At 37.2% G+C, this 8,985-nt stretch overlaps 1 pseudogene; it reads left to right on the top strand.

Moving 5' to 3' along the window:
- Nucleotides 1-721: 721 nt before the first annotated feature.
- LOC144249337 (axin interactor, dorsalization-associated protein-like) lies at nucleotides 722-8,031 on the top strand (annotated as a pseudogene).
- Nucleotides 8,032-8,985: the final 954 nt, after the last annotated feature.

Below are 8,985 nucleotides of genomic sequence, written 5' to 3'. Positions count from 1 at the left end.
GAGGACGAGGATGGGCACCACGGGTCAACTTCCACTGAGAACCCCTTCTGTGCCTTCCTGAGTTGTGGTCCCAGGGACTGAACCCAGGGGTGACTACCCACCGACTATCCCAGCCCTTTAGAGACAGGGCCTCGCTGAGTTGCTGAGGCTGGCCTCCACCTGGCAAGCCTCCTGCCTCAGCCTCCTGAGGCACTGGGATTACAGACACACCCCACCGCATCAGGCTTCTTTGGATGTTCCAAGCCTTCCCCCTCCCCTGTGCCAGCGAACACCTACCACAAACGTTGCCTTCCCAGATGGCTTCCCGACGGGCGCCTCCCCACGCTCTACTCCTCTTCTGATGGGAAGCAGGCGCCAAAGGAGCGGAGCGAGTGTGGACACGCCTCAGGGGCAGGGAATGGGCAGCGCAGGAGTGGCGGGGAAAGTGGCCATGACCCAGGGGCGGGGGAGTGGGCGGTACATGAATGGGGGCGTGGCTTCGCTCCAGTGGCGGGGGTGTGGGCGGGGCGTGCGTGGTGCAGGAGGGGGGCCAGGGTGAGCATGGCTACGCCTCTGGGGAGAGGCGTGGGCGGAGCCAGGACCCTGCTGTGCAAGTGCACCTGCAAGGGGATGCTGCAGCCTCCTGGTTGCTTGCCACGCTTTGCTTTGAGGCAACGGCAGAGCCCCCAGGAACCTCAAGGAGGCGACAGCGCATCTCCGCTGCAGTTTTCGTGAGGCCCAAATGACCCAGCCAAGGTCCACACCTCGTTCCCGCTGGCGGCTGGGCTCCTCTATGGAGGGCGCGGCTGTCCACCCTCCCGGTGGCCGGTGCAGCCACTGCTGGACGCCCCCGACCTCCGTGGCCCCCTGCGGGTCCCGCTGGGCTCGGGGCCCACCGCCGAGCCGCAGGGACGCTGTCCAGGGGACAGGTCACCTCAGGGGTCTCCCCGTTCACCTGGAGGAATGCATCGGAGTCGGTTGGGGTGCGCAGAAGCCCGGGGACCCTGGCAGCTTGTTGCCATTGCCACTGAGTCCTGAGTGCTACAAGTACCTGCTTAGGGTGAAGAGTGCAGGTGTCCTGCAGCCAGAGCTGCCCCTAGGCTAAGGCAAGTATTTGCTCACTCAACAAAAGCTCATCCAAAAGAATTATGAAAAATTTCATGATTTAAAACTATATCTCATTGGTTAAAAATTGTGCAAAAGGATGAGATGTAAAGGCAGGAGCATTATCCATCTTTAAACAAATAGGGCCTCTAGGATCAGATCATGCTTGGTTTCTTTCCATACTCTCTGCTGGAACTGACTTGACATTTTCTTTTTAGATTCAATTCTGTTAGTAATTTTTTTCTTTTGTTTTGTTTTTGAAATAATGCACTAGTAATCATAAATATTTTGAAGTGAATAAATCATTTTACTTCTACTTTGTAATTTTTTTTACATTTTTTATTTTTTATTTTAATTAGTGATTTAATTTCTGGATCTTTTTTTTTATTGGTGCATGCTTGGATTCTTTTCACACTTTATATATATGATATCTCTCTCTCTCTCTCTCTCTTTCTCTCTCTCTCTCCCCCCTCTTTTCCTCTCTCTTTCCTTCCCTCTCTGTCCCCCTACCCTCCCTCCCCCCTCCCTTAAAAACCCTCATTCCAGACAGGGCCTGCCTTAGGTCCAGAAGGAAAGAAGGCTATACAGAGAGGCCAAGAAGAATCTGACCAGACAGGTCTTGCTGGGATCCCACCCTGGCAGCCTTTTACCATTAGCTCACACCCCCTTCTCCAGTCATTTCTGCATGGCCATCCATTCTTCATGGAACATAAACATAAAAACAGGAGTTTTCCCTGGATCTGTAGGTCTTCATTTCTTAAAGGTTTTAGGTCAAATAAAGTTCTAGTAAATAAATGTTATGATTTTTAAAATGTAAAGATATATACTAGTTCATAAATTAGACGAAGCAGTTTATAAAGATAGACTCTTTCTGAAACTCATCTGAATTTTTATTGCAGTTCCTGGACCTTTTATACAGCTATAGAATTAAGATACTGTATTAATGGTAAGAGGATAAACAGTCCGGTAAGACAGAATAGAAAACTCAGAAAGTGATTGCCACTTGATTTATGATTTAGGTGGGACTGCAGATCAGTGGTGGAAAATGTCAGTCTTTTCAATGAGTAGTGCTGAGACAATTGAGTATTTATGTGAAATTGAATGAAATTAAAGCTCCTACTATACACCGTAGACAATAATTCTGTGTGACATATAGAATTAATGTCAATAAAATGCTTTCAAGATAATACCTTTATGATTTTGGAGTGGGGTAAGTTTTCTTAAATATGACATAAAAAGCACTGATTGTAAAGGAAAATATTAAGAAATTTGATATTACTAGCAGTAAGTATTTATCATAATCAGAAGACACCATGGCAGAGAAAAGTCATTCTTAACATTCAAAACTAATACTTGGTGTTAGAAGTTAGCAATGGTTGCTATCTTTTGGAAGAGTGAATTGGACAGGGTGGGGGGAAGGACACTCCCAGGAGGCTGATCATATCTTTCCTAGATCTGATACTAGTTATACAGGTGTATTCACTTTGTGAAAGTTCAGCAAACTGTACTAACAATTTGTACATTTTAAAATGTATATGTTCTACTTCAACAAAAAGTCTTTATAAAGGAAAACTACTAAGAAGCTATTTGTAAAACATTTGTCCAGCAAAATAATAGAGACCTCCTACAGCTCAATGAGATAGACATCTCAATAAAAAATTGAGCAAAAAAATTGAACACACTTCAGAAAAGAGGAAATCATATATTTGATTTATTCTAAAAGGTGCTCAGCCTTATTAATCTTCAGAGGAATGCAAATTAAAATGATTGATCTCTTTATACCAAAATTGGCTAACATGAAGAATCTGAGTAAACAGTACCTAGTGAGAATGTGGAGCAATGGGAACACTACTGCCCTTGGGCTAGGAATAAAAATTGGCACAACCACCTTGGAAAATGGATTGTCGTTACATAGTAGGTATGGAGGTAACATGCCAGGTGACTTAGTGATTCCTCTGTTTCAGAAATGGGTGCTTATGGGCACCAGAAGATGTTCAGAAGAGTATTAACTATATCCAAATACTTGAAGTAATTCAAATATCTATCAACACAAGAATGTGTACATAAACTGTAGCATATTTATACAGCCATGTACTACATAATAGAATGAACTTTTCTGCAGAAAAATTCATATATGATATACATACATGTGAATATGTATGTATATAAATGTATACAGATTCACATTTTTCATAAAATTTCAGAGGTGTTTCTTAACTCTCTAAAATTCATCCCAGATGTCCAGGTACAAGCCCCTCTTCTAAAAGTACCCTCATTTGTCAAAGAAGATGCATAAAAGGTATTATGTATATATTTAATGATATCAGCCTGAGCCCATTTAGGTTTGTTAATGCAACCATGGAATGCAGTCTCCAGGCTTTGCCATTCTTGCATTTGTCTGTATTGTCTTCATATTTGTTTAAATTAGAAAGTAATACATTTTTAACAGCACTGTTGAGGTATAATTTGCATATCATAACATTTCCCTTCTGTAAGTATAAAATTCATTGATTTTTGACACTTCTATAGAGTTTTGCATCTGTCATCACTATACAAGTTCAGAACATTCCCATCACCTCCCAAAATTTCCTCAAGCCACATTTGCCATCAATCAAATGTGTATTTTCAAATGTAGTGTGTTGATTGCTTCATGTATTTCAAACAACTCATCATTAAAAATAGCATAACACATTGTTGAATAGAAACTTGAAAAACATCAACCAAAATCTTTTGTTAAGTGTATTTTGAGGTTCTGTATGCATACTTGATTAAAATCAGCTTATTTGCATCTGTTCTCTATTGGTAGTTTCAAAAAAGGGAACATAGTGAACAGTTGATTTCTTCCCTCATATATTCTTGGTGGGTGAATGTTGTCATGTTGTTCTGGGTGGGTTTTTAGTTTTAAAAATTTTAGTTGGTTTTGGGGAAATTTTTCAGTTATACAATGGCCCTTTTATATGGCAGGCTATATAGTACTAATTTCTGAGAGAATAAATCATACAAAATAGAATGAAGAATAGAAGTTAGACTATAGTTAAATTAAAACATAAATATCAAATTGTAAATTTTCTTTATTAGGAGTCACTAAAGAATGTATTGATCAACTCTGATATTAAATGTCTCAGACTTTAGAACAGTATAACAAGTATTTTAAAAAGCTTTTCTTGTCTTTGTTCTACCACTTCATATTAAGATGCTGAGTATAATATAGAAGTACATATGGAATATAAATATTATGTGAGCATATTATACTATTATGTATAATTGGGCTTCCTCAAGTGATGTTTTTAACAAACTTTTATTATACATACTATACACTATTATTATAGAAATTATTATTTCTGCTTAAAGGTGATTATATGGTTGGGAAATGCAGATATATTATGTGTAAAATTAAATATTTTTCTAAAAAAGTATAACATCAGATGTTCATGAATTTTGGAAATAAAAATACATAATGCCTAGCTAGTTCCTAAGAGGTAGGCTATATCTTCTGTTTGTCAAAGTATTTACTCTGAATTATTGGTAGAGCTAACTTTTATTGAGGTTTCTCTGTTGCCAGGTACTTTATTACCAAGGTTGCCATCAGAACCGGGAATGACATTACTCACTATCAGGATTGAGAAAATTGGCCTGAAAGACTCTGGACAGTGCATCGATCCCTATATTACAGTTAGTGTAAAGGGTAAATAACTGGCAAATTGCATTATGTTTTTTCTCAAATGGGACAAAGGTTTTGACAGGGAATGGTCTTGTATATGTGACAACTTACTTTAATGCATTCTATAATGAGGCAGAATCTAGAAGAGATCATAACAGAACATAGTTCTGAAAGACTTTTTTATTGGTTGTTCAAAACATTACAAAGCTCTTGACATATCATATTTCATACATTAGATTCAAGTGGGTTATGAACTCCCATTTTTACCCAAATACAGATTGCAGATTTTTTTAAAATAAGGACTGCAGCCTAAATTCCAAATACCAGAGACTGAAATCTTTTATTATTATTATTATTATTTTTAATATTTATTTTTTAGTTTTTGGTGAACACAACATCTTTGTTTGTATGTGGTGCTGAGGATCGAACCCGGGCCACACGCATGCCAGGCAAGCGTGCTACTGCTTGAGCCACATCCCCAGCCCCTAGTTCTGAAAGACTTACAAAAAATATTTCCTACTATACACTCACTTTTGCTTTTGAGTTTGTATAGATTTTTGCTCTTCAGATTCCATCTAATGTGCGGAATAAACATACACATTGTCCTTAACAGCAGCTACAGCCTTCAGGATGTCGATTAAAAATAGCACCTCTCACCTTCCATGGGTGTGTAGTTTTCTACACAGAGGCCCTTGTCCTGTTTTCCCATCTCTCCTGCTTCAGCCCCTCTTCTTCCTGTGCTACTGAGGTATCTACATAGGTGAGTCCTACAGAGGCAGATGAAAATCAGGGGACAGGGAAGTAGGGTGCGTCCATAACATCCATGCCCTGAATGCAATCCCGTGGGATGATGATGTGATTAAGGAATAAATTATACCATTTTACAGAAATAACTATAGTTAGTACAAAGGGCTTATTTTAACCTGTAGTTTTGCACCAAAGGAACAGATCAGTGCTGAAATTAAATGGAGGAACTTTTATCAATTGCAGAAATAAAGTCAGATCCATGGGTTCATTAGTGCTAATTAAAAGAAAAATATGACCACAAAGAAAAACATTTATTTAAAGAACATAATCCACAGCACTAATACTGGTACACTTTTGAATTCCGATGTTACCAGTTATCAAATATATAGTGTACTGGAAAATATTTACATTGTTTGATAGGCCATTTGTAAAACTGCATACTCATTCAGAAAGTATACTTAAAACACAATAATATTTAATGATGTTGTAAATGTTAAATTACCTTTTCATGTTAAATTGAAATATTTTTATGTAAATATTTTTAAATTATTAAATGTACTAAATTGTTTTTGAGCTTTTTGAGACACATAAATGAATAACACATAAACACTGAGGAGTTATTAAATGAGTCCATGTTGAATTTGATTAAACTGAGATTTTAAAACCCGGAAAATTAAAACTATATATAACGTACCATCTGGTTGTTGTAAATTCAGGCTATGTTGTAAACAGTATAACCGGAATTTAGATAATATATATGAAAAATTATTCATTAACAAAAGGGTTTTTGTTGGCTGTTCTCATCCATTTTTGGTTCTTAACAGGGAAATTATGATAAGGTTAGGTTTAAAGGCTTTTCTAAATAAGTCATATACTTGATCAAAGTTAGAAATTGGTGGCAGAGCTCCATTGTGGCAAATTACATACTCCAGATTTTTTTTTGCATAGAAAAATATAGTGGGCTATTATTCCCTAAGGAAAACATGTTTGTTCTTTTTACCACTTCACTATGAAGATCAAGTTTTGTCCACTTGGCCATGTAAAGGCTTCCTTGTCCCCTTCATGAGGTCTCCTATCCAGTCTATATTCATTTCTCTCCACATACCCCATGAACTTCAACAACTCTCACATACTTGCTCACACCAAATAGGAATCTCTTAGCCTGAGAATCTCCTCTCAGCTCTTTCTATGCCTCTTTAGGAACCTTTTCAGTTTCTAGATTTTCCGTCTGTATATGTGAATGCTCATAAGCAGAAACTTATTTGTTTCTCCAGATCTGAATGGCATAGATTTAACTCCTGTGCAAGATACTCCTGTGGCTTCAAGAAAAGAAGATACATATGTTCATTTTAATGTGGACATTGAGCTCCCAGAAGCATATTGAAAAATTAACCAAAGGTTTGTAATTATCAGTTACTGACTTCTTAAGGACACAGTACTTATCTGGGTTTGTGTTCATAGTGTACTTAACACAAGATCTTACGTCACATAGTTAAAGTCAAATCAATTTTTTTTTAAATATAAGAATTAGCAGTTGCATTATCTAGTTGTGTAATAATGTGGTTAAATATTATTTGATAGGGAAGTTTTTCTCATAATACAGAGTTAAGGAAGCAGGTTCCCTAATAATTACCTTAAGTCTTTTTAGGAACCTAATGATTACTTTCTAACAGCTACAGAATTTTTTTTCTTTCAATAAGACACATTGGGTAAAAAGATACTATAACTGGCAGTTAGTTTGTAAGAATATGGAAAGGACAATCTGGGCATGGTGGTTTCAGGAGGGAGAGAAATGATATAAGCTAGAATTTTTTTTAAAGGAACTCTTTTAAATTTTTATTCTATCTAATATAGGTGCTTACTGAAACCATTTCTGTAGGTACTGCTGATACTTCTGTTTTCTTGTGGTATTTAATATTTTATATTCTTTGGTAGTTTTTGATTCTACCTGTGTACATAACTTACATTCTTGCTATACAATTTTGTTGTACTTTGTAGAATTAAATGATATGGAGAAATGTCACTCAGACATGGTAGAAGATCTTGGAGTGACAGCCACAGTGAGTTATCAACAGTTGTGTCATCAGACTGTTTGACACATGTTACTTTGTAAAATCATAGGCTTCTGGTGACACATAAGAAATGTGTGGTCTCTGGCTTATGTGGTTTGTTTTAATTCCTTAGGTGCAGCTATCTTCTTTGAATTCAAACACTACAAGCCTAAAAAAAAGGTTTACCAGCACCAAGTGTTTTGCTTTCATGGAGATGGATGAGATTAAACCTGGGCCAATTGTAATAGAACTGTAAGTGATATACATATAGGATTCATACTGTTCTAATGGTTACTAGTTCATGTTTCTTCTTAGTCCCTCTCATCTAGAATATAACATTGGAGTAGATCAATCATCAAAGTATTTTAAACAATGATCTTTCTATTGTGGTTACAGGTACAAGAAACCCACTGACTTTAAAAGAAATTGCAGTTATTGACCAAGAAACCACTTTATCTTCATCTACATCAAACTTTGCACAAGGAATGATTCTGACATGAGTAACGTGGAATTTCTGTGAATTTTACCACTCAGTAGAAACCATCATAGCTCTGTGTAGCATATTCATCCTTCAGGAGGCAGGAAGTGAGCCATACCCATAGGCCAGTGAGTCCATTGCAAAGCTGTACCACAGAACTAAAGTCCAGCACCTCATTGTTATCACTCCTTTGGATACAGGTTTATTGTAGATTTTGAAACATTTTTTTTTACTTTTCTATTAATTGTGCAATTAATAGTCTGTTTCCTAATTTACCACTGTTCCTATCCTGCTTCCTGGAACAATACTGCTGTGGTAGGTATGCTCATCTTCAAACTTAATACAGCAATAAGAATGTGCTAGAGTGTACACATTTGCTCACTTTTGCTCCAATATGGTCTTTTGATTTGAATTAACTTCAAACTTTTGAATTGAAGTGGGTAGGATAGTACCAGATTGCTTTTAAAGGAAATTGGATCAGTTATGGTCTGTCTTATAGGCTGTTCCTTAGAGCTGGCCTAAATTCACCCTCATCTGATAGTTCTACTTAGAAATAGTGTGCCTTGACCAGATCAATATCGTATATGGGAGTGTTCCCCAGGTTGTAGCTGTGATATTTTTCCAGATGACCAGATTGTTTTTCTGAAAGTGAGCATATTTTTAGTCATGTTGATTAGTTGTTCTAAATCACATTGCTATTGTTTCTAGGGTTAACATTAATGATTCTAGGGTTAACATTAAAACCATCTCAGAATAATTACAAATTTTTGGGTGGATTTACGTCTTCTAAATCATGTCATCTAAAAATAATTGAGTCAGATGCTAATGAGATACTACAGGAACAACTGCTGTTTTTCTGAAAACTGATTGTGAAACCTTAAAACCTTCATACCTTGTCTTTATAAAGTGATGAGTATGCAAAATCTGGAAAGATATTCTATTTTTTTTAATATAGGTAGATACAA

The sequence above is a fragment of the Urocitellus parryii genome, chromosome 11 (genome assembly GCF_045843805.1).
Source record: "Urocitellus parryii isolate mUroPar1 chromosome 11, mUroPar1.hap1, whole genome shotgun sequence".
Lineage (NCBI taxonomy): Eukaryota > Metazoa > Chordata > Mammalia > Rodentia > Sciuridae > Urocitellus > Urocitellus parryii.
Note: the sequence above shows the minus strand (reverse complement) of the source record. Positions and strands in the feature narration are given on the sequence as shown.